The following is a 24281-nucleotide window of genomic DNA, read 5'->3' on the forward strand; positions in this document are numbered from 1 at the left end:
ATTTTCCTGCCTTCTCCCCAGAACCCTTCAACCAATTAAACATCTGTCTCATTCCTCCTTAAATTTACTCACTGTCCCAGCATCCACTGCACTTTGGGTTAGCGAAGTCCACAGGTTCAAAACCCTTTGGGAGAAGTAGTTCCTCCTCAACTCAGTTTAAATTTGCTACCCCTCATCCTAAGTCCATGACATCTCGTCTTAGAATGCCCCAACAGCCGAAGCATTCGTTCCACGTCTACCTTATCCATGCCTTTTATCATCTTGTACACCTCAATTTGATCTCCCCTCATTCTTCTCAATTCCAGAGAGTATAGGCCGAAACTGTTCAATCTCTCTGCATGCGACAAACACTTCATCTCTGGAATCAATCTTGTGAACCTCCTCTGAACTGCCTCCAATGCCACGACATCTTTCCTCAAATAAGCGGAACAAAACTGCGTACAATACTTCAGGCGCGGCCTCACCAATACCTTGTGTAGTTGCAGCAATACTTCCTTGTCTTTATATTCTATGCCTTTAGCTACAACTGCCAACATTCCTCTCGCTTTATTTGTCTGCTGTCAGCATGGCAGATTCCTGTGACTCATGAACGAAGACGCCCAGATCCCTCTGCACCGGAGTATCCCAAAGTCTCTCTCCATTTAGATAGTAAGTCGTCTTCCCATTTTTCTGATCAAAATGCATGATTTCACACTTATTCACCTTAAACTCCAGCTGCCACATTTTCACCCACTCTCCTAACCTACTTTTTTCATTAGTAAGTTTCTTATTTCCTCCTTGCAACTTACTGTCCCGCCTATTTTTGAGTCATCTGCAAATTTGGCGATGTTGCCTTCATTTCGAGTTTATTCAGGAGGAACATCTCATTCAGCATATGAATGTTCCGACGAAAGAGGGGGAGAAACTTGATCTCCTCTTGGGAAAAAAGGAAGAGCAGGTGACACAAGGAGAGTTAGGGGTCACTTTGGGACGAGTGACCATAATTCCATTAGTTTTAAGATAGCTATGGAGAACAATAGGTCTGGCCCAAAAGTTAAAATTCTAAATTGGGGCAAGGCCAATATTAATGTTATCAGACAGGAACTTTCAAAAGTTAAGTGGGGAATTTGCTGGCAGGCAAAGAGGCGTCTGGTAAGTGGGAGGCTTTCAACAGTCTGTTAACCAGGTATCAGGACAAGCACATTCCTCTTAGCGTGAAGGGCAAGGCTGGTAGAACGAGGGAATGCTGGATAACTGGCGATATTGAGGCCCTGATCAAGAAGAAGAATGAGATAAATGTCATACACCGGCAGCTGGAATCAAATGGATCCTTGAAGAATATAGAGGGTGTAGAAACACTAGGTTAAAGTCCAATCAGTTGACGTGGTCGCACGAGCTTTCGGAGTACTGCTCCTTCATCAGGTGAGTGGAGAGTTGGGTTTAGAAACAGGGCATAGAAAGACACAGACTCAATTGCAAGATAATGGTTGGAATGCGTGTCTTAACAGCGAATCAAGTCTTTACAGGTACAGACAATGCGAGTGGAGAGGGGGACAATGAAAGGTTAAAGCAGTGTGAATTGGCTCACGCCAGGCCAGTTGGTAGGGTATTGCAAGACCAGGTCAAATGGTGGGGGTTACAAGTCGTGTGACATGAACGCAAGGTCCCGGTTGAGGCCGTTCTCATGTATGGAATTTGGCTGTCAGTTTCTGCTCAGCGATTCTGCGTTGTCGTGCGTCTTGAAGGCCGCCTTGGAGACCGCTTACCCGAAGATCGGTGGTTGAATGCCCTTGACTGCTTAAGTGTTCCCCGACAGGAAGGGAATACTCTTACCGGGTGATTGTCGAGCGGTGTCCATTCATCCGTTGTCGTAGCGTCTGCATGGTCTCGGCGATGTACCATGCTTCAGGATATCCTTTCCTGCAGCGTATGAGGTAGACAACGTTGGCCGAGTTGCATGTGTATGTATCGTCCAGCTGGTGGATTCTGTTCTCACGTGTGATGGTGGCATCCGGGTCGATGATCCAACACATCTTGCAGAGGTTGCCGTGGCAGGGTTGTGTGGTGTCGTGGTCGCTGTTCTCTTGAAGGCTGGGTAGTTTTCTGCGAACAATGGTCTGTTTAAGGTTGCTCTGTTTTTTGAAGGCAAGTAGGGGGCGTGGAGAAGGCCTTCGCGTGATATTCGTCTTCATCGATTGTACGCTGACGGCTCCGAAGAAGATGTCATAGCTTCTCCACTCCGAAGATGTCTTGGCTTCTGCACTCTGGGGACGTAATGGAGGAGGAAGGGCACTCTGACGGCCGTGTCCCGTCCTTGTCTTCTGAGGAGGTCGGTGCGTGTTTTTGCTGTGGCGTGTCGGAACTGTCGATCGATGAGTCAAGCGCAATATCCTGTTCTCACAAGGGCGTCTGTCAAAAACGACACCGCACAGATTCCGACGTTCAACCCGAGCTGTTGGACTTCAGCTCCAAGGACAAAAACTTGCATCAACTCTGGCAGCGGTGGGATTCGAACCCACGCCTCGAGAGAGACTGGAGCCTAAATCCAGCGCCTTAGACCGCTCGGCCACGCTACCACACAGGAAGGTGTGCTAATCATGTCGTTCCATTGCATTAATACTGAAATATATCAAAACCCGTGGAGTTGGGATGGGCCATGACGAAATCGTAACCGAATCAGATGATCCTGAAATGTGTAGCAAACAAAAATCATCTCCAGTCAGAAACACAATGAGCTGCAGCGAAGGGCCGGCTCCATTTAAACTGTCCTTAACCTCGTCTGTCTCCCAGAAAGGACAATATGGCTTCCTGTTGAATTTGCTCAGGGTCTTCACTTGAGAAAGGACAGGACACAAGGCGAAACTGAGATTTGTGCGTTCTGCCGGGAAATAACTGATATTTGTTTTCACGGCTTGGAGGAGAGCAATAAATCTTCATTTCCTGACCTGCAATCAAAACAGCAGTGAAAGTTTCAAATTCTAACCACCAGACCAACGTGCAGCGTGTTTTGCAATTTGCTTTGCCCACGATCCTTTTGTTATTTCAATTTCCACGCCAGACCACTTGCACCACAAACTTCTCCTGCAAAATGGCACCTTCCGTTTCAACACCAGAGAAGTGTTCAGCCAATTACAGGAATAATTCTACGACAGTTATCGCGTCCGCCTCCCACGGTATGAAACTGGGCAGATTTTCTTTTCCAAATCATTTTCATTGCAGACTGAGGGAAAAGTTATTTTATTCATATATTTGCACATTTTAATTAGTCTGATGGGTTTCCCATGCATTTTCTCATTGTGAAGTCAGGGGTCACTCCTTAAAAAGGACAGACGGTAAGGATCGGCACAGAAAACAAAGGAGGATGGATTATTTGACACAAGGACTGATGGACAAGGAGCATTGAGCTGGTGATGGCGGAACTCGGGTGTTCCAATGGTGCAAAGTCATCGTTTTCACGACCATGGACTCGATGGCAGGTGACAAATGTGGAAATAAACAGCGTTTTTTTTTTTAAAATGAGGAACCTGTCGATTGTGTGACGGAAGAGGAGGAAGATAATGGCTAAAATGACGATGATCCGCTGATTGGGAAAGTCACTGTCAGCTTCCCTGCTGGACCAGTGGTTTGGATTCGGCACTTTCATCACTGTGGACAGGATTGAGTTCCCAGCCAGAGAGTAATTCGGTTGTATTGCTGTGTGAACTGACACCGTGAAATACAATCCCTCATTGAATGAAACCAGACCTGGCAGCGTCTGTGGAGTGAGAAACAAAGCTAATCTTGCAGCTGGATCATTCATCAAAGCTGGAAAAGTCGGAAATGTAACAGATGGAAAACAACAGCTTGGCTATGATTCCAAAATATTGTGAGGGGCTTGAGGGGCGAAATGTTCCATCCAAAATCTCAATTATATTCTAACCCGTTGCCGGTATTACTCCGAGCAATAGTTACCTTCGATTGTTAGTGGAGCCCCGCATGGTCTTAATTACTATAGTTAAGCTTCAATATCTGAATTTCTGTGGGTTCAAATCCCACCACTGCCAAAAAGTGCAGCTCGTTTGTCTTTTCAGCAAATGGCATTTTGTAAGGAAGAAAAAGCAGGGATGAAAGGTGCAGCGTGACCTTCTGGAACAGAATGTTCACTTTTGTTGCTGTCACTATTCAATGATTCAATGGACACATTGACACCGGTTGCAGCGATGGCCAAGCGGCATTTGAAATTATTGTTTACTCACAGAGATTTGAATCTCACCCAATGCACTGCTCAGCATTCATTCCTTTAGAATTAATTATTCTTTCAATGGAATCAAAATCTTTCAAATATTCCCATCTGTTTTTCCTACTTCACTTCGCATTCCTTCATTTCTGTTCATCAGCTAGAATTCATCAGAACCCCAGCCAGAAATGGAAGAAAACTGAACCCAGTTGGTGACATCCTTGATCTAAGGATGTTTGTGTCTCGTCAGCCCTCTGTGACTCTCTGTGTCTGTATGTGTTCCTCTGTGCACCAATGTGATTCAGTTCCCAGAAGGGGTGAACACATTTTTTACCATCACAAACTGCGTTCACTTATTCATATACCTCAACGGCAAATGGTACAGAGAATAACAACATGTTTGAAAGTTGCGAGAAAGATTGACTGATACAGGCTTTTTTTGACTGGCTATTGCATATTGACTCAGTGGCCGTGTGTTACACAGCAGTGGATGATTGAAATTTTCACTGATCAACATTTAAACAGACAGTGGATTCACTCGGTGTGATGGTGCGTTCCAGTTCTATATCTACAACTACAGCATCAATTTCTATCAGTTACTGTGAGTCCCAGATTTCTAATAGGTTGGAAATATACAGCAGCATGATCTAATATACCTCGTTTTAATTGAAATGAATATTCATCGATCGATTTGTATGACAACTTAGTGAATATCAGCAAGACTGGCAAAGTTTGGACAGTATTTCCCTGATGCAGAAGGACACAAAGTATATCAATATTGGGAACATAAGTTGAAACAGTAATAGAGGGGGTCTATTTGGCGCAGGATGCTCTCAAACCTCCTCCCTTTCAGTTGCAGCAACTTTCCTGAACAATTTTCCAACAGAAATCCTGCGGCAGTTTAAATTCAGCGTTTCACTGCCTGGATCCAATTCAATTCCCATTCTCGATGCTGTGCTAATTGCTGTAACTCGCAATCAGTTACTGGTTTGCAAAGAGTCATATTGGACTCGGAAACTTAATTCTATATCTTGCTCCACATTTGTTGCAAGCCCTGTTGAGAACTTACAGCACTTTCTGCTTTTATTATAACATGAATAATAGGAGAAGAAACAGACCACTCAGTCCATCGGGACTGTTCCGCAATTCAATACCATCTTGATTGATCTTGGGCTACAACTCAGTTTTTCCACCATCTCCCCTTATCGCTGAATTCCCCAAGAGACCAGAAACCTGTTTATCCAACCTTAAATGTGCTCGATGATGGGGCGTACATAACTGTCAGGTACAGAGAATGCCAAAGATTCTCAGCCCTTTGAGTAAAGTAATTTCTCCTTATCTTAGCCCGAAATGATCAGCCCCTTATCTGTGCCACAGTGGGTTAGATTCCCCGACCAACAGAAAAAAAAACTATCTCCCAGCCTCCATCCCATCAAACCTAATCAGAGCTGTGTAGGTTTACTGAGATCGCCTCTTATTCTTCTAAACTCCAGAGAATATCATCACAGGACAAATCCCTCACCCCAGGGAGCAATCTGGTGAATCTTCTCTTTACCGTTTCCAATGCAAGCACGTCCCTTTTTAAAATTGACTGTCACATCTGCAGAGAATATTCAACATGTGGTCTCAACTAACCCCGTGCAACAGCAGAAACACCTCGTTATTCTTGACGAGTCTGACCAGCCTATTTTACAGTTTTTCCTTATCCACGCTGCTTTTGTTATTTTAATTTTCGCGCCAGATCACATTCACCACAAGCAAGTCTCTACCGCAAAATGGCACCTTCTGTATGCACCACAGTGATGTATTGTGTCCATTACAACAGACATTCCACGCACAGTTATTACTTTCGCTTCCGACGGTTCAAAACTGGACAGAAACCTTTTCAAATATTGTCGTTGCAGAGTGAGGGAAAGGTTTAATAATTCAGTGTGAACGCTAAAATCTGACCGATTTACCATCCACATGTTAGCTTACATCACCATCTCTATCGTCAGCGCTTTGCAGCCTATCACTGTCTTTCTGCTACTATATTTGTTCTTGACCTGTTGCAAATGTGACCTTTCCAGCTGTGATGTAGACATGCAAACCTCACTCGGTTGATTTTATTTTTAATAGTTTGCCGAGAGCAAAATATAATCGTTTCCTGAGCGGGAATTGAAACCAAACAACACTGGGGTCGTGCTGAACACAACCCACTGGACATCCAAGGTCACGGGTGAAATGTGTTTTTCAAATTGACTTACCATACACCTCTTAATATGTCCAGTTTGGATGGAACATGGACTGCTTCAGCTAATGATAACATCGAATGAGTTCGCTGGGACATGAAATCGAAAGTGAGGTAAAATCGTCCCACAACATGCTGAAGTGATCGGGGTATATAAAATTCTAAAAAGAATTGATAGATTGAACGTTGACGAAATGTTTCTTCTCATGGGGCAATGGAGAACAACAGGTCAAATATATAGGTTGAGAGGCGGTCGATTTAAAACTGAGATGAGGAGGAACTACTTCTCGCAGAGGGTCGTGAATTTGTGGAATGCATTTCCCCATAGCGCGGTGGAGTCTGAATCTTTAAGTGTTTTCAAGGAGGGGACAGATACATTCCTAATAATAAAAGGGATGAGGGGATATTGGAACAGATAGGGAGGTGGATTTGAGACCAGTCATGAACTGATTGCATGATGGTTCAGGCTCGAAGCACTGAATTTGCCCAGTTCTGCTCCTAATTCTATTTCCTAAGTGTAACTTTCAATTTTCAAAACCCACCAACTCATCACTGTGGCTCCAATGTAATCTACGTACATTACATCCACAGGTTCCCTTTCATCCACAACACAACTGCGTCCTGTAAAGGACTTGGGAATGGCCCCATTCTGTGGTGTAATTACTTTAAAATTCTTTGTTTCCCTCAGTTAAGCTCTCCTGATTTACACCCGGCCAGAGTTCTCCCCTCTTGTTATGCTGCTGGATAACACTTGTTTAAAACTTCCTACATTTCTTACCATGCCCCGTAGTAATCAAAGATTATGGAGCTAAAATATGAGATTTGTTTTCCTATGTACACAAGCTGTCTGACTTCCTGAGTTTTTCCAGCATTTTCACCTTTCACTGCAGAAATCTGTGCAGCTTTGAATGGCAATGGAAATATTTTCATTGCACAACTTCCCCAGCCGAAGGGTATGATTCGGGCTGAGGATGTTAACATCATCAACTTGCGAGATATCCCGGGTTCAAAGGCCGAGCGAGAGCTCTCATTCAGCTGTCGTTTCGTATTGGACAATTCAAAGGTTTTGTAAATGTATTTGCAGTGCAAGCGGTGGGATTGGTTTACGTGGGATATGGTTTGAGAACCTGAGCACACAGTGCAGGCAATCTATCAACACAACACTCACACAATTAAATCAAGACATTAAAAGGTGAATATACTTGTGGCCACTCACTTGATCTCTGGTCACCAGTTTAAAGGACCCCATGTTTGTTGGTTCAGGCAGCTGGCTGTGTGTATATTGTTATTCATTCATGAGTTGTGGATGTGTACCCCACTCGCTATTCCTGTTTTTCATTGTCTCTATGTATCTCCCTCAGAATCTGTCAGTGTCTCTGACTGTGTTTTTATTACGTTGACCGATTTTGATCCTTGCTGTCTTCATTCATTCGCTGTCTCTGTGCATCCGAGCTTCACGGAATTGATTTCTGCGTTTCTCCTGGTAGCAGAGATTCAGTGGGATGAGTCTGTTCGCTCTGGAGTTTAGAATAATCAGAGGTGATCTTATTGAAAAGTCTGAAACTGGGAAACAGTTTGACAGTGTACATGCTGAGAGGCTGTTCCCCCCAACCCTGGCTAGTTTATTATGAACAAAAAAAAAGGTGAATTGTTTAAGAGGATTTTGGAATGTTTGGGAGAGGTGAAGCTGAGCATTGCAAGATGTGAATGATGTAATTGATGATTGAGAGGAAGGGATAGGAACCTTGAGGATTCTGTAGGTCGATTCATTGAACTTTGAAATCAGAGCAAGCATCGACACCAGTTGGAAAAACAATTTTTGTCTCCATACATTTTAGGTTATGGAAACCAACCTGATCCATGTGCTTGGCGAGCTCAGTCGGTAGAGCATATGACTCTTAATGACAGGACTGTGGGTTCGAGCCTCACGTTGGGCGTCATTTTCCCCATTCTTGGGTGAATTCCCGATCTTCGTTCCTCCAGAAGTGTCACCGCTCAAACTGAGTCTTTCTCCTTTCGACGTTGTTTATCTCACAGTTGTGGGTTTGTGACTGAAAACTGCCTCCTGTTCACTGGAAGGCGGAGAGTTTAGCGCTTAACTCAGCGACAGGTTTTGTTCTCATTTATTGTGAGATTCAAAACCAGATCGGCGCGATTGTGTCAGTGGGAACAATAATCATCTCCATTGTAATTCAATCACTCCAGCCTTCCATCCTATCAAAAGACCGTCTGTCCTTTCCTCCTCTCCCTTTCTATTTTCCTTGATTCTGTGCGTGTTTGTAAATCATTAAATCACCAATTTCTTCCAGTTAGGGTCAAAGATCAGCAACCTGAATCATTCACTCTCTTTCCCTCTCCACAGAAGCTGTTGAAGCTGATGCGTGCTTCTAACATTTTCTGTTTTGAGGTGGGATTTGCAGCAACTACAATACCTTGTTTGGGATCACAGTGGATCACTTTTCTCTGACTGAATCTTACCTGTTTGAACAGTTAAAGGGCTGCGGTTTTAAATAATGAGACACCAGAATATGTCACCCTATTTGACATGAAATGAAACAAAATGAGAATTAATCATTTCATAAAATGCTGCGAATGCAATATATATTTCATTGTCAATGCCAGCATTTGTTATTCACCCCTATTTCCCACTGAACTGAGTATTTTGCTGGGCCATTTCAGAGGGCAGTTAAGAGTCAATCACATTGCCTTGGGTTTGGAGTCCAATGGATACCAGAAAGGGGAAGGATGGCAGATTTCCTTCTGCAAAAGGTCCAGATGAGTTTTCATGACAATCAGAAAACAAGCTTCATTACTGAGACGAGCTTTCACTTCCGTTTCAGTTCTAGATTGTGGTGGGATCGGGACCTGTGAGCCTGGGCCACAGGATTCATACTCCACTGATTTTACCACTACGTCACCATCATCCCCGAAGGGTATAAGTGTAAATCCTTCACATGGAACAAACCGCTTAATTTCACATTGAAAAAATAAGATTTAAAGCAGTGTACTGTGGAAATCAGTGTCAGAGACTCAGGATACCGGGGAATTGATGAGATATCGATTGCGTTCATTCAAAGACAGAAAAATGTGGTGAATGCTCAGTTTGAGTGATGAAGGAGCTGCGCTCCGAAAGCTAGAGATTCCAAATAAATCTGTTGCACTTTTAGCTGGTGAGAATTCTTACCGGGCACTGAAGGGCATTTGATTTACAATTCGCAAAAAGATGATTTTTATAAAATTAACAGCTTTCAGCAAATCGCACCGCAATCACATTGCAAACGGTGCAGTGGGTTACTCTCCTGGCCTCATTGCATCAGCTCCAGAGGACGATTGCTCAAGAACACAAAAAGCTCAGCGATAAAGAGGTCGACGGCTTCATTCATCAGCGATTGACCGAGAGCACGATACCTTTCTCCGAAACCACACGCACACATGCATGCACGCACACACCCACGCACGCACACTTGCTCAATAATGCTCCGGCCACCTCAATTTCCTTGTTGGTCTAGTCGTTAGAATTCGCCGCCTTCAGTGCCATCGTCTGGGTTCAATTCCCGGTCAGGGAATGATGATTCATTGCTCTCGTGTAACACATGAATTAAGGAGAGTGGGTATTACTTCCTGATCCAAAACGGGAGCGATACTTGTGGCAGGTTGAACAGCAGGGAGGAAAAATCTGCCCCAATCCACAATCCTGTCAATTACCCACAACAATTAATATTTACATTAAGAAGTCTCACAACACCGGATCGATTTGGAATCAAGAGCTTTTGGGGCGCTAATAAAATGAAGCAAATTTATTTTATTATCGGAGCAATTGAACGAGTTGGACTATAACATGATGTTGTGAGTCTTCTTATTGTGCCCATCCCAGTCCAACGTCCGTATCTCGACATCATATTTACATTGCAATTGCTGGCACCCCCTGTCAAAATGAGTGAGCTACCTTCTGCTGCATTAAATTTCACTGTAGCTCACCACATTCAAAGAGTAATGTTTGTTATAAACCTTATTGTAGTAAATCTGTTGAAACGATTCAGCTTATCACAGCTCCGCTTTCATCACACTGGAAGCTAATGTGAAAATATGAACAACTTCAAAGCTGAACAACGTGCACAAGATTGGAAGGTGAGTGCAACCGTGAGTAATTGGCACTGTGCATATTCCTGTAGTCAGTTTCTGGGAGAATCAGGAAGATGAAATTCTGGTGGTCCAGTGGTTAGGATTCGGCGCTTTCAGAGTCATAGATCGGCTTCGATATGCTAAGATTTAAAGTTTTTCATAATCCGTTCAACAAACCTGAATTGCTTCCTGATCGAAAACAGCTCTGTCAGAAGCAGTGCAGTTAGATCTATAATTCTGTGTCTGAATTGGAAATGTCACACGGGCAACAGTTTAAGAATAAACACAGATAGTGAACGGCCGTGATAGGCTGCAAAGCGCTGCCAATAGAGATGGGGATACAAATCTGTATGACAATGGGGTAGATTTTATCGATTAGGTTGACACAAATATCTCCTCGACCTGGATCCAAATCTCAGCCAAATCACAAGAAAACATCTCGCTAACTTAAACACGAAGCTCTCCGACTTCACTCAGAAACCAGTAACTCTGAGACAAAGCGGGATGCAGTCTGACCACTCGATCCCCCTCCACACTTAATAAGAATATGCTGGATCCCGTGAACCAGCTTGCGACTGAGGGGGTGTAGCTCAGCGGTAGCGCATTTGACTGCAGATCAAGAGGTCCTCGGTTCAAATCCGAATGCCCCCTTCCTTGTCGAGCTGATCCTTTTTTTTCAATTGGAACTATCTTCCATTGGCTGCACAGCGCGTTGTGACGTCCAGCAACCGGGAAAGGCGCGACATAAATACAAGTCGGTCTTTCATTAATTATCTTTAATCCCAATCCTTTGGTTACTGACCCTCGTCAGTGGAAACAGTGTGTCCCTATCTGCTCTATCAAACAGCCCTTTTCCATGTGCACTATCTGCTCTAAATCTCAGGACTTTGCAATTATAAAAACAGCATTCTGGTGAAAGTTTAACTCAGTCCTCATTCCACTGATCTTTGCCGACTTGCTGTGTATTTTCCTTATTGAACACATTTCAGGATGCGACAGACGGATTCCTGAGAAATCTGAGAAAGAAGGGGAGTGTGCAGGAAAATGGAAACCCAAGATCAAACATGGGTTAAAGTTTCGAGTTCAGTTATTGAGTTTAATAATATTTGATATATATAAATTGTTACAAATAAGATGTTGGAGATAAATGTTCAATAAACTAACGTCGGCTAACAGTAGAGGCAGAAACACACGATAAGTTTTTTTTTAGTGTTGCCCAAGGACTCAGTGACACTCAAAAACCGAGAGACAATGAAAGCAGATGGAGAGGAAAAAAAAGTGAAAGCCCCGTCTCTGGATGGTCTCGAACCATCAACCTTTCGGTTAACAGCCGAACGCGCTAACCAATTGCGCCACAGAGACTGACGCAACTGAAGGTTACATGGCATCCTAAATCAGGGTGACAGCGTGTTGGCTGCAAGTTAGACGCCAATTCAATTTTCACCAAACCTGACACAGAAAGACCAAATTATGGCATCGTTCAGAAATCTAAACATGTATATTTTATTATTTTACCCCACAGTGTTGTTGTGGTGTAATGGTTCATCCCTTCTAACATGGAAAACGGCCGTTTGATAGAGCAGGGAGGGACAGACTGTTCCCACTGACTGGGCTCAGTAACAGAGGACGGGGATTGAAGATCATGAAATATTTGCATTTATATAGAACCTATCCCGACCAGCGGACGTCACAAAGCACTTTCCAGTCAATGAAGGGCAGTACCTTAATTAACATGTTTTACTTGTTTCCTTAAAGTTCTTGGTTATTTGAATAAAATAGCTTGTTATGGCTGATCTTGGGGTACAACTCAGCTTTTCACCCGCTCCCCATATCCCTGAATTCCCCGAGAGACCAGAAACCTGTCTATCCCAACCTTAAATGTATTCGATGATGGAGCTTCCATAACTGTCTGGCATAGAAAATTTCAAAGATTCACAACCATTTCAGTGAAGTAATTTCGCCTTATCTTAGGCCGAAATGATCAGCCCATTTTCCTGAGACTGTACTGCCGTGGGTTAGATTTCCCGACAAGCAGAAGAAATCTCTCAGCCTCCACCCTGTCAAACCCAATCAGACTTGTGTAGGTTTAATGAAATCGCCTCTCATTCCTCCAAACTCCAGAGACTTTCAGCCCAATTTACTCAGCCTCTCATCATACGACAACTCCCTCATCCCAGGGATCATCTGCTGAACCTTATCTGCACCGTTTCCAATGCAAATAAACCCTTTATTAAATGTGAATATCATATCTGCACAGAATATTCAACTTATGGTCTCAACAAAACTCTGTGCAACTGCAGCAACACCTCGTTATACTTGGACTCCAGTCTGCCGTCAATAAAGACTAAAATGGAAGTTTCCTTCCACTCATTGCCTGCACCGACATGCCAGCTTTATGCATTCCTTGTACAAACGCATCTATTCTATTCTCAATATCGACACGAACCTTTTTTAGCTCTTCAAATATGTCCTGCTCTTTCGATTTTTTTACGAAGAAGGACATATCTTTTCGCTTTCCAAAATCACACCCGATCTGAACCTCGACTTATCTCTTGTTTGACTTTTAGACTCTCTTCCCCTTTCCGACAGCTTCTATCAGCTAAACTTTGCCCGTAGGCTCCAGCGAGAATTGAACTCGCGACCCCTGGTTTACAAGACCAGTGCTCTAACCACTGAGCTATGGAGTCAAATGCTGCAAGAAGCTGCCACTAAGTGCAGCATTATCCGTGGATTGAGGACCAGGATGGGGTTTGAGGACGGAGATTTTTGATGAATGTGGAAATGTCTGAGGTGGAGAGCCGGAAGTTAAAAGACAGAAGTTGAAAGTGACATGATTTGACATGTGTATTGTGTATGTACTTGACATGTATGTTGTGTGTGTCATGTGGTTCTTCTTCAGAGTTTATCGTTAATGTTACATCTCTGATTTTTCCAGCTCTGATACAAGTTCATCCAGCTGGACGATTTAGCTTGTTGTTACCTTCACGGACGCTGTTTTTATTGAATGAAGAAATGAACAAAAATTTATTCACTCCGTGACTGGGAATCGAAACCGCGTCACGGCGCCGACGCTGATCACTGGACCCTCAGTGACGCTGATGTGACAAATATGGAGTGAGTTGATCATCTCTGCACCCATTGCTTCATTTCCGATAACTTTCTTATAAAAAAAAGTCACAATGAGGAGTGACGGGAAGCGCACATGACAGGATTTGAACCTCAGTTAGAAAATCCCAATCCATCCCCTGGGCCGGGACTGCAGTCTCAATGTTTGCAATCCTGCTGTTTAATTCGACAGACAGCCATTCAACCGGTGTTCCCGTTTGTATTCTCCATCGGAGCAGCTCCACTCCTCCCAGCTTTGACAAAGGGTCATCTGGACTCGAAATGTCAGCTTTCTTCACTGCTTACAGATGCTGCCAGACCTAGTGAGATTTTCCAGCATTTTCTCTTTTTGTTTCCGATTCCAGAATCCACGATAATTTGCTCCAGTCCTTCCACACTCGTTCCTTTACCTCAACAACTGTTTACATTGCTCTGTCGCTCCTCTTTCTTCATGCCAAAAACGACACGGCACAAACTCTTGCATTCAATCTGAAATGCTGGACTTCAGCTGCAGGGACCAAAACTCAAACCCATTCTGGCAGTGGCTGCAGTCGAACACAACAACTCCGTAGAGACTGGACCTTCAGGTACGGACTTAGATTACTCAGCTCCGTTACCACGTATGCAGCTGTGCCCTTTACTGGTATTGTTATTGAAATTAGCAGCAAAGGAGCTGCAACAGTCCATCAGTTGGCTTGAGCCTGCTCCTTCACTGAATCAATTTATCCTGAACTGTGTAACAAGCAGGGATCACATCCAGTCAGAAACAGAATGAGCTGCAGTGAAGGACCAGCACCATTTAAACTGCCCTTAACTTTGTCTGGTTCCCAATATCGTGCCAGAAATGACAAAAAAACCTCCTGTTGAATTTGCTCAGTCTTCACTTCAGGACACGAGGCGAGATTGTGTTTTATATGTTCCACCAGGCAATAACTGACACTTGTTTTTACGGTTTGGATGAGAGCAACAAACCTCCATTACCTGACCACCAATCCAAACAGCAGTGAAAGTGTCAAACTCTAACCAACAGATCAGCTGCTTGTTGCCTGTTTGACAACTTGTTTTACACACACTGCATGTGTTGCTTTATTTTTCGCGCCAGGCCAGACTACATTCACCACAAGCAAGTCTCTGTTGCAATATCGCACCTTCTGTTTCCACCCCAGTGATACATTCAATTCGTGACAACAGACAACAGACATTCCACTTACAATTATTAATTCCACTTCCGACTGTTTGAAACGAGAGAGAACCTTTTCCAAATATTTCCATTGCAGCGTGAGGGAAAAGTTGAATAATTCAGTGTGAACGCCAAAATCTGATCTTTTTACCATCCAAATGTTACCTTACATCACCGTCTCTATTGTCAGCGCTTTGCAGCCTATCACTATCTTTCTGCTACTGTGTTTGTTCTTGACCTGTTGCGCATGTGACATTTCCAGCTGTGATGTAGACTTGCAAAACTCACTCGGCTCATATTAATAGATCTGCTTTCGATCAGATAGTAAATCAGGTTATTTTTTAATAGTTCGCTGAGAGCTAAAAATAATCGTTCTCTGAACGGGAATTGAAAACAAACAACAATAGGGGAGTACTGAATACAACCCACTGGACTCCCAGGGCCACGGGTGAACTGTGTTTTTCAAAATGACTTACCATATATCCCTTAATGTGTCCAGTTTGGATGGAACATAAGTGACTGCTTCAGCTAATGACAACACCGATTGTGCTTGCTGGGAAATGAAATCGACAGTGAGGTCAAATAGTCCCACAAGATGCTGAAGTGATCGTGGTATATAAAATTCTAAATAGGATTGAAGAAAGTGAAATCTTTTTTCTTATGCGCAATCGGGAACACCATGTCAAATGTATAGGTTGAGAGGTGGTAGATTTAAAACTGAAATGAGGAGGAACTGCTTCTCACTGAGGGTCGTGAATTTGTGGAATGCATTGCCGTATAGCGCGGTTGAGTCTGAATCATTAAATGATTTCAAGAAAGAGACAGATATATTCCTGATAATTAAAGGGATGAGGGGATATTGGAACAGGTAGGGAGGTGGATTTGAGAACAGGGAGAGATCAGTCATGAACTGATTGCATGACGGTTCAGGCTCGAAGCGCTGAATTTGCCCACTTCTGCTCCTAATTCTATTTCCTAAGTGTAAATTTCAATTTTTCAAACCCACCAACTCATCACTGTGGCTCCAATGTAATCTACGTACATTACATCCACAGGTTCCCCTTCATCCACAACACAACTGAGTCCTGTAAGGGACTGAGGAATGGCCCCATTCTGTGGTTTAATTACTTTAAATTTCTTTGTTTCCCTCATTTAATCTCTCCTGATTTACACCCGCAAGAGGCCTCAAACCCTCTTGTTATGCTGCTGGATAACACGTGTTTAAAACTTCCTACATTTCTAAAAATTCCCAGTTGTTCCCAATGAAAGGTTATGGAGCTAAAATATAAGATTTGTTTTCCTGTGCACACAAGCTGTCTGGCTTTCTCAGTTTTTCCAGCATTTTCACCTTTCACTGCAGAAGTCTGAGCAGCTTTGGATGTCAATGGAAATATTTTCATTGAACAACATCCTCAGCAGCGGCTCGTTGGACGAGAGGTATGACTCGGGCCTGGGGAGTAAACATCTACAAACGTGCGAGCGATCTCGGGTTCACATGCCGGGCTCGATCCCTCAATCAGCTGTTGTTTCGTATTGGACAAGTCATAGGTTTTATAAATGTATTTTCAGTGCAAACGTTGGGATTAGTTTACGTGGGGTTTGGTTTGAGAACCTGAGCACACAGTGCAGGCAATCTATCAACACAACACTCACACAAGAAAATCAAGACATTAAAAGGTTAATATGCTTGTCGCCATTTACTTTATCTCTGTTCACCAGTTGAGCGGACCCCATGTTTGTTGGTAGAGACAGCTGGCTGTGTGATTATTGTTATTCATTCGTGGGTTGTGGATGTCTACCCCACTCGCTATTTCTGTTTTTCATTGTCTCTATATATCTCCCTCAGACTCACTGACGATGTTTTTATTACATTGACATATTTTGCTCCTTGCTCTGTCCATTATTTCGCTGTCTGGGTGTAAGCGAGGTTCACTGGATTGATTTCTGCGTTTCTCGTGCGAGGAGAGAATCAGTGGGATGAGTCTGTTCGCTCTGGAGTTAAGAATAATCAGAGGTGATCTTATTGAAAAGTCTGAAACTGGGAAACAGTTTGACAGTGTAAATGTTGAGTTCCCTCCACCCTGAGCTAAATTATTAAGAACAAAGAAAAATAGGGAGAATGATGTAAGAGGAGTTTGGAATATTTGGGAGAGGTGAAGCTAAGAATTGGAAGATGTGAATAATGTAATTAATGATTCAGAGGAATGGATAGGGAATTTGGGGATTCTGTCGGTGGATTCATTTTAAACTTTGAAATCAGAACAAGCTGAAGACACCAGATGGACAAACCGTATTTGTCTCCATGCATTTTAGGTTATAGAACATAGAACATAGAACAGTACAGCACAGAACAGGCCCTTCGGCCCACGATGTTGTGCCGAGCTTTATCTGAAACCAAGATCAAGCTATCCCACTCCCTATCATCCTGGTGTGCTCCATGTGCCTATCCAATAACCGCTTAAATGTTTCTAAAGTGTCTGACTCCACTATCACTGCAGGCAGTCCATTCCACACCCCAACCACTCTCTGCGTAAAGAACCTACCTCTGATATCCGTCCTGTATCTCCCACCACGAACCCTATAGTTATGCCCCCTTGTAATAGAACATAGAACATAGAACATAGAACATTACAGCGCAGAACAGGCCCTTCGGCCCACGATGTTGCACCGACCAGTTAAAAAAAAAACTGTGACCCTCCAACCTAAACCAATTTCTTTTCGTCCATGAACCTATCTACGGATCTCTTAAACGCCCCCAAACTAGGCGCATTTACTACTGATGCTGGCAGGGCATTCCAATCCCTCACCACCCTCTGGGTAAAGAACCTACCCCTGACATCGGTTCTATAACTACCCCCCCTCAATTTAAAGCCATGCCCCCTCGTGCTGGATTTCTCCATCAGAGGAAAAAGGCTATCACTATCCACCCTATCTAAACCTCTAATCATCTTATATGTTTCAATAAGATCCCCTCTTAGCCGCCGCCTTTCCAGCGAAAACAATCCCAAATCCCTCAGCCTCTCCTCATAGGATCTCCCCTCCATACCAGGCAACATCCTGGTAAACCTCCTCTGCACCCTCTCCAAAGCCTCCACATCCTTCCTGTAATGTGGGGACCAGAACTGCACACAGTACTCCAAGTGCGGCCGCACCAGAGTTGTGTACAGTTGCAACATAACGCTACGACTCCTAAATTCAATCCCCCTACCAATAAACGCCAAGACACCATATGCCTTCTTAACAACCTTATCTACTTGATTCCCAACTTTCAGGGATCTATGCACAAATACACCTAGATCCCTCTGCTCCTCCACACTATTCAAAGTCCTCCCGTTAGCCCTATACTCAACACATCTGTTATTCCTACCAAAGTGAATTACCTCACACTTCTCCGCATTAAACTCCATCCGCCACCTCTCGGCCCAACTTTGCAACCTGTCTAAGTCTTCCTGCAAACTACGACACCCTTCCTCACTGTCTACCACACCACCGACTTTGGTGTCATCAGCAAATTTGCTAATCCACCCAACTATACCCTCATCCAGATCATTAATAAATATTACAAACAGCAGTGGCCCCAAAACAGATCCCTGAGGTACACCACTTGTAACCGCACTCCATGATGAATATTTACTATCAACCACCACCCTCTGTTTCCTATCCGCTAGCCAATTCCTGATCGAATTTCCTAGATCACCCCCAATCCCATACATCTGCATTTTCTGCAGAAGCCTACCATGGTGAACCTTATCAAACGCCTTACTAAAATCCATATATACCACGTCCACTGCCTTGCCCCCATCCACCTCCTTGGTCACTTTCTCAAAAAACTCAATAAGGTTAGTAAGGCACGACCTACCTGCCACAAAACCATGCTGACTATCACCTATCAATTCATTACTCTCCAAATAACTATAAATCCTATCCCTTATAATTTTTTCCAACATCTTGCCGACAACAGAAGTGAGACTCACCGGTCTATAATTCCCGGGGAAGTCTCTGTTCCCCTTCTTAAACAATGGGACAACATTCGCTAACCTCCAATCTTCTGGTACTATACCAGAGGCCAACGACGACCTGAAGATCAGAGCCAGAGGCTCTGCAATCACTTCTCTTGCCTCCCAGAGAATCCTTGGATAAATCCCATCCGGACCAGGGGATTTATCTATTTTCAGACCCTCCAGAATATCCTGCACATCCTCCTTATCAACTGTAATACTGTCTATTCTACTCCCCTGCAACCCAGTGTCCTCCTCAGCTATATTCATGTCCCCTTGCGTGAACACCGAAGAGAAATATTGGTTCAATGCTTCACCAATCTCCTCCGGTTCCACACATAACTTCCCTCTGCCATCTATAACTGGCCCTAAACTTGCCCTAACCAACCTTCTGTTCTTGACATACCTATAGAACGCCTTAGGATTCTCTTTAACCCTATCCGCCAAAGTCTTCTCATGTCCCCTTTTAGCCCTTCTAAGCTCGCTCTTCAACTCCCTCTTAGCCAATCTAAAGCTTTCTAGTGCACTACCCGAGTGCTCACGTCTCATCCGAACATAAGCCTCCTTTTTCTTTTTAACCAACAAAGAAACTTTTTTGGTGCACCACGGTTCCCTAGCCCTACCAATTCCTCCTTGCCTGACAGGGACATACCTATCACAGACTCGCAGTAGCTGCTCCTTGAAAAAACTCCACATGTCGGACGTTCCCAGTCCCTGTAATCTCCTAGTCCAACCTATGTTTCCTAATTCTCTCCTAATAGCCTCATAATTACCCTTCCCCCAGCTAAAACCACTGGCCCGAGGTTCATGCCTATCCCTTTCCATCACTAAGGTGAACGTAACCGAATTGTGGTCACTATCACCAAAATGCACACCAACTTCCAAGTCTAGCACCTGGTCTGGCTCATTTCCCAGCACCAGATCCAATATAGCCTCACCTCTAGTTGGCCTGTCTACATACTGAGTCAAAAAACCTTCCTGCACGCTTTGAACAAAAACTGACCCCTCTAACGAGCTAGAGCTATAACAATTCCAGTCAATATTAGTCAAGTTAAAATCCCCCATAACAATTGCCCTATTACTTTCACTCCTAAGCAGGATTGACTCCGCAATCCTTCCCTCAACCTCTCTAGAACTTTTAGGAGGTCTATAAAAGACTCCCAACAGGGTGACCTCCATCCACCCGAGGAAATAGTCTTTGAACGTTCACTCTATCTATCCCCTTCATCATTTTATACACCTCTATTAAGTCTCCCCTCAGCCTCCTCCGCTCCAGAGAGAACAGCCCTAGCTCCCTCAACCTTTCCTCATATGACCTACCCTCCAAACCAGGCAGCATCCTGGTAAATCTCCTCTGCACTCCTTCCAGCGCTTCCACATCCTTCCTATAGTGAGGTGACCAGAACTGCACACAATATTCCAAATGTGGTCTCACCATGGTCCTGTACAGTTGCAGCATAACCCCACGGCTCTTAAACTCCAACCCCCTGTTAATAAAAGGTAACACACTATAGGCCTTCTTCACAGCTCTATCCACTTGACTGGCAACCTTTAGAGATCTGTGGATATGGACCCCAAGATCTCTCTGTTCCTCCACAGTCTTCAGAACCCTACCTTTGACCCTGTAATCCACATTTAAATTTGTCCTACCAAAATGAATCACCTCACATTTATCAGGGTTAAACTCCATTTGCCATTTTTCAGCCCAGCTTTGCATCCTTTCTATGTCTCTTTGCAGCCTACAACAGCCCTCCACCTCATCCACTACTCCACCAATCTTGGTGTCATCAGCAAATTTACTGATCCACCCTTCAGCCCCCTCCTCTAAGTCATTAATAAAAATCACAAAGAGCAGAGGACCAAGCACTGATCCCTGCGGCACACCGCTAGCAACCTGCCTCCAATCCGAAAATTTTCCATCGACCACCACCCTCTGTCTTCGGTCAGACAGCCAGTTGCCTATCCAATCGGCCAACTTTCCCTCTATCCCACACCTCCTCACTTTCATCATAAGCCGACCATGGGGGACCTTATCAAACGCCTTACTAAAATCCATGTATATGACATCAACTGCCCTACCTTCATCAACACACTTAGTTACCTCCTCAAAAAATTCTATCAAATTTGTGAGGCACGACTTGCCCTTCACGAATCCGTGCTGACTATCTCGGATTAATCCGCATCTTTCTAAATGGTCGTAAATCCCATCCCTAAGGACCCTTTCCATCAATTTACCAACCACCGAAGTAAGACTAACCGGTCTATAATTACCAGGGTCATTTCTATTCCCTTTCTTAAACAGAGGAACAACATTCGCCATTCTCCAGTCCTCTGGCACCATCCCCGTGGACAGCGAGGACCCAAAGATCAACGCCAAAGGCTCTGCAATCTCATCCCTTGCCTCCCAAAGAATCCTAGGATACATTTCATCAGGCCCAGGGGACTTATCGACCTTCAGTTTATTCAAAACTGCCAAGACATCCTCCCTCCGAACATCTATTTCCTCCAGCCTATTAGCCTGTAACACCTTCTCTTCCTCAAAAACATGGCCCCTCTCCTTGGTGAACACTGAAGAAAAGTATTCATTCATCACCTCGCCTATCTCTACTGACTCCATACACAAGTTCCCACTACTGTCCTTGACCGGCCCTAACCTCACCCTGGTCATTCTTTTATTCCTCACATAAGAGTAAAAAGCCTTGGGGTTTTCCTTGATCCGACCCGCCAAGGACTTCTCATGTCCCCTCCTAGCTCTCCTAAGCCCCTTTTTCAGCTCATTCCTTGCTAACTTGTAACCCTCAATCGAGCCATCTGAACCTTGTTTCCTCATCCCTACATAAGCTTCCCTCTTCCTTTTCACAAGACATTCCACCTCTTTTGTGAACCATGGTTCCCTCACTCGGCCATTTCCTCCCTGCCTGACAGGAACATACCTATCAAGGACATCCAGTATTTGTTCCTTGAAAAAATTCCACTTTTCATTAGTTCCTTTCTCTGACAGTTTCTGTTCCCAACTTATGCCCCTAATTTTTGCCTAATCGCATCATAATTACCCCTCCCCCAATTGTAAACCTTGCCCTGCCGTACGGCCCTATCCCTCTCCATTGCAATAACAAAAGACACCGAATTGTGGTCACTATCTCCAAATTGCTCTCCCACAACCAAATCTAACACTTGGCCCGGTTCATTTCCCAGTACCAAATCCAATGTGGCCTCACCTCTAGTCGGCCCATCCACATATTGTGTCAGGAAACCCTCCCGCACACACTGCACAAAAACTGCCCCATCCAAACTATTTGACCTACAAAGGTTCCAATCAATATTTGGAAAGTTAAAGTCCCCCATGACAACTACCCTGTGACCCCCACACATATCCATAATCTGCTTAGCAATTTCTTCCTCCACATCTCTATTACTATTTGGGGGCCTATAGTAAACTCCTAGCAACGTGACCGCTCCTTTCCTATTTCTAACTTCAGCCCATATTACCTCAGTGTGCAGATCCCCCACGAAGTGCCTTTCCGCAGCCGTTAAACTATCCTTGATTAACAATGCCACTCCTCCACCTCTTTTACCAGCTTCCCTACACTTAGTGAAACATCTATACCCCGGAACGTCCAACAACCATTCCTGTCCTTGTTCTACCCACGTCTCCGTAATGGCCACAACATCGTAGTCCCAAGTACCAATCCACGCCCCAAGTTCATCTACCTTGTTCCGGATGCTCCTTGCATTGAAGTAGACACACTTCAACCCACCTTCCTGTCTACCAGTACCCACCCTTGACCCTGATACCTTCCCCAATACCTCACCACCCTCACTGACTTCTGGACTACAACTCCCTTTCCCACTCCCCTGACAAATTAGTTTAAACCCCCCTGAAGAGCCGTAACAAATTTCCCTCCGAGGATATTGGTGCCCCTCTGGTTCAGGTGCATCCCGTCCTGTTTGTACAGGTCCCACCTTCCCCAGAACGTGTTCCAATTATCCACGTATCTGAAACCCTCCCTCCTACACCATCCCTGCAACCACATATTTAACTGCACTCTCTCCCTGTTCCTCAACTCGCTATCACGTGGTACCGGCAACGTACCAGAGATGACCACATGTTTCGTCTTGGCTCTCAGCTTCCAGCCCAGCTCCAGAAATTCCTGCTTTAAATCCCCGTCCCTTCTCTTACCTATGTCATTGGTACCAATGTGCACCACGACTTGTGACTGTTTCCCCTCCCCCTTCAGAATCTGGAAAACACGGTCTGAGACATCACGGACCTTGGCATCCGGTAGGCAACATACCATCCGTGAGTCTCTTTTGCTGCCACAGAACCTCCTATCTATCCCTCTAACTAACGAGTCCCCAATAACTATCGCCCTCCCGCTCTCCCCCTTTCCCTCCCGAGCCACAGAGACGGACACAGTGCTGGAGATCCTCTCACTGCGGCTCCCCACTGGTATGTCATCCCCCTCAACCGTATCCAAAGCGGAATACTTGTTGCTAAGGGGAACGACCACCGGGGATCCCTGCACGGACTGCTTCCTCCCAGCCCCTCTCACCGTCACCCATCTGTTTTCAATCCTCGGAGTAACTGTATTCCTAAAGCTTGTGTCTATGGCCATCTCTGCGTCCCTGATGATCCTAAGTTCATCCAACTCCAGCTCCAGTTCCCTAACACGGTTTTGGAGGAGCTGCAGATGGGTGCACTTCCCACAGGTGTAATCAGTAGGGACACTGTCGTCGTCCCTCACCTCAAACATAGTGCAAGAGGAACATTGCACTGCCTGCACACCCATCCCCTCGAGATACCTTGCCAGTACCAGGTAGAAAGTGCAAAAATGAATTCAACTCACCCTTGCTCGCCCTTTCAGCCTAAGCCCTGTGAGCCAAAGTCTTATAGCTCACACTCTGCTTCCCACACACTACACTGCCCGCTCCCGACGCTGCCCGCTGTATACTGCAGCCTACCTTTTATACTTCACGCGCTTAAAAAACCCTTCCCAGACTCCTTTGCTGCCCACTTCTAGTTTTCACTTTAAACTTGAAAAACTGCTGTTAAAGTAAAGGCCAAAAAAATACACACACTAGCTGACTAATTAAATAAATAAACAATTCAATTAATCCAATTAATCTCTTACCAGCACTGCTGCTTTCAATCACCCCTCTCAGCTTGCTCCAGTGGATCAATGAGGGGGAACCTCCCAGGTAACTGACTTTTAAAGTTAAAATAAAAACCCTTCCCAGACTCCTTTGCTGCCCACTTCTAGTTTTCACTTTAAACTTGAAAAACTGCTGTTAAAGTAAAGGCCAAAAAAATACACACACTAGCTGACTAATTAAATAAATAAACAATTCAATTAATCCAATTAATCTCTTACCAGCACTGCTGCTTTCAATCACCCCTCTCAGCTTGCTCCAGTGGATCAAAAGGGTTATGGAAAGGGTTTGCGTGCATGT

At 44.4% G+C, this 24281-nt stretch overlaps 4 non-coding genes across 4 annotated transcripts; 1 reads left to right on the plus strand and 3 right to left on the minus strand.

Moving 5' to 3' along the window:
* Positions 1–2473: 2473 nt before the first annotated feature.
* trnal-uag (transfer RNA leucine (anticodon UAG)) lies at positions 2474–2555 on the minus strand. The gene has a single exon. It is a non-coding gene; the product is annotated as a tRNA-Leu (tRNA).
* Positions 2556–11126: 8571 nt separating this feature from the next.
* trnac-gca (transfer RNA cysteine (anticodon GCA)) lies at positions 11127–11198 on the plus strand. The gene has a single exon. It is a non-coding gene; the product is annotated as a tRNA-Cys (tRNA).
* A 637-nt stretch (positions 11199–11835) lies between these two features.
* Positions 11836–11909, minus strand: trnan-guu (transfer RNA asparagine (anticodon GUU)). The gene has a single exon. It is a non-coding gene; the product is annotated as a tRNA-Asn (tRNA).
* A 1252-nt stretch (positions 11910–13161) lies between these two features.
* trnat-ugu (transfer RNA threonine (anticodon UGU)) lies at positions 13162–13234 on the minus strand. The gene has a single exon. It is a non-coding gene; the product is annotated as a tRNA-Thr (tRNA).
* Between the last annotated feature and the right edge of the window lie 11047 nt (positions 13235–24281).

The sequence above is a fragment of the Mustelus asterias genome, chromosome 30, assembly GCF_964213995.1.
Source record: "Mustelus asterias chromosome 30, sMusAst1.hap1.1, whole genome shotgun sequence".
Lineage (NCBI taxonomy): Eukaryota > Metazoa > Chordata > Chondrichthyes > Carcharhiniformes > Triakidae > Mustelus > Mustelus asterias.